The sequence below is a fragment of the Octopus bimaculoides genome, chromosome 2 (assembly GCF_001194135.2).
Source record: "Octopus bimaculoides isolate UCB-OBI-ISO-001 chromosome 2, ASM119413v2, whole genome shotgun sequence".
NCBI classification, from domain to species: domain Eukaryota; kingdom Metazoa; phylum Mollusca; class Cephalopoda; order Octopoda; family Octopodidae; genus Octopus; species Octopus bimaculoides.
Window position 1 is genome coordinate 121,067,391 of NC_068982.1, and position 2,226 is coordinate 121,069,616.

Sequence of the window (2,226 nt, forward strand, 5' to 3'; positions counted from 1 at the left end):
TTATGGGAGTACCTTAGGTTTCCTGTCCATAACGGGTTTAGCTTTATGGCGTATCGTCAGATCCTCAAGACCTGTTGGCCCATGACCTTATGTGTGTAATGTTTCGTATGACTAGTATGCTTATATGAGTGTATTCCTCTACGTATGTGTGTGTATAAACACAAACAATGCACGCACATATATGTATATGTATACACACGTGTGTTGATTGAACACGATGCTACCAACTCATCTTTGTTGTTCTTTCTTACACAATATTGTTTCCCGAGACCAACTTTATTTTGCTTTAATTTTTAGTGTTGTAATAATCATTAATATTTGACTTGATACATAACTTTAATAAAATTCATTCAGGTCATTTATGTATTGTCAACGAGGGAACTCTAAGTGGTCAATCGATTTCCTAAAATAGTAGCAAAATTTCACTGGGATCAAACCTACTATCTTAAAAAACGGTATGACATATTGGATGTACTGTGCCTAAATAAAGATAGTGTGGTCCTGGTTGGAACGCATTTGAGCAGAAGTTTGCTCACCAGTGCGAACTATATGATAAAGAGTAACTCTCAGCAATATTGGGGTTCAGTTTCAGAATTAGTTATTTTCTAACATCTGAAAAAATGTGCCGGAAGAAATCGATCTCCACGTTATTGGTAGAATTTTTTTTTTTTACTATAGAGTAAGGTTTGTGTCATACTATGTAAGTTTTTGCTTTCACTGGGTCACTGACCTATGTTTAGACTAAGTATGTTAACATTATGTAAAGTCTGTGCTACAGTAGGTCAATATGGAATAATAGTAGATTAATATCGAAAAGAGATCCTTCCTGCACAAGAGGTAACATTAAGGAAGATTTTTACTGCAGTAAGATGTCACAATGAGGTTATATTTAGCAATGACTGTGTCACTGGAGCATTGATCTGGAAATGTTTTCCCTGTTAGGCACATATACGAAGCTTTAGTCATCGTACTTGATAATAGAGCAAATTAATGAGATATACCCACGTTAGATACATATAAATGATTTTTTTTTAAGTTGCGTATTTTCGAGAAATGAAATAGCTAAGAGTACATTTGAGACCGGGAAAAATTGATTGCGTGTTTACTGCAAGTATTTCCGAGGATCAGAATTAACTCGGCTTGGATCCAGTTCCTGTGAGTTTCCAAATATCCTCGATTCAACAAGAACAGATTAATAACCTTAGAGCAAACCGATTACCCATCAAAATAACACAGCTACGTTGCATTATTGACGAATTCACATTTAAATTATTCGTTTGGTTTAAAGAAAAAACCGTCCAGATCTCCCTTACAAATTGGATATTATGTTGTCTGATACTGTCGGGAAAAAAATGCCGCAGTGGTCACAGTTACAGCTCATTGGAGCTAAGGAATAAGTACAAAAGCAAAATAAAAAATCTTCCCGAAAGAAACAGGAAGAAAAGAAATATTGAAACCTACGTGTAAATCGAACTTACTTTGTGTAGTTAAACTCTCACTGACTAATGTTTTTTTTATCACAATTTGTGTCTATAGCTTGAGACAGAAATTGTAGTTATATGCCTCCTCAACCTCCTATCATCCCGAAGTTGTAATGTTTACATTACGTATATCAGTAGTGACGGGGCTTATTGTGGGAGAGGGATTTATTGAGTTCTAGGGGACGTTTGTATGTGTGCAGTTGAGTGGGCTTAGGTTATTCCTACTGCTAAATATTGTCATCAGGCGCGAGACACGTGATAATGTTTATAGAATCTATTTTATTTATTTATTATATAACACTTCGAAACGCATTGGGAGTGGGGGCGTCAGTCTTTGATTTGTGCGTTGATGAAACGTGGCTCAAATTAAAAGCTGCTAACTAATTTTGGAGCGTTTGATATGATGAAATATTTGCATTACATATAATTTTGTTGTTGTAGAACTAAATCTGCTCTGACCGAACACAACTAAGCTTAGATCCTAGGTTTGCCCATTGAGATTCTAAGGCACGCATCCCATGACTGCCCGTCTTTTTTTCCTCAGTAGTAGTGTATCTGGGACTACTTTAACCAACATTGATCTTCCTTTTTTATTTTAAGATTGCGTATGATTTGAAGGAAATTTGACTGCTATTTCTACTATTTCTACTAGTCCCTCGTTCTCTTGCTAGTCCATAAATATATAATATACCCTCTCTATTGACAGATATACGAGTGCATTTTTTTCTGCCTTAAGGACTCTTAG

General features: G+C 35.6%; 1 protein-coding gene across 2 annotated transcripts in view; it reads left to right on the forward strand.

Annotated features, from left to right (window-relative positions):
• Positions 1 to 2,226, forward strand: part of LOC106874084 (folliculin-interacting protein 1) — an 82,073-nt gene that overhangs the window by 913 nt on the left and 78,934 nt on the right. The gene's annotated exons all lie outside the window — the stretch shown is intronic.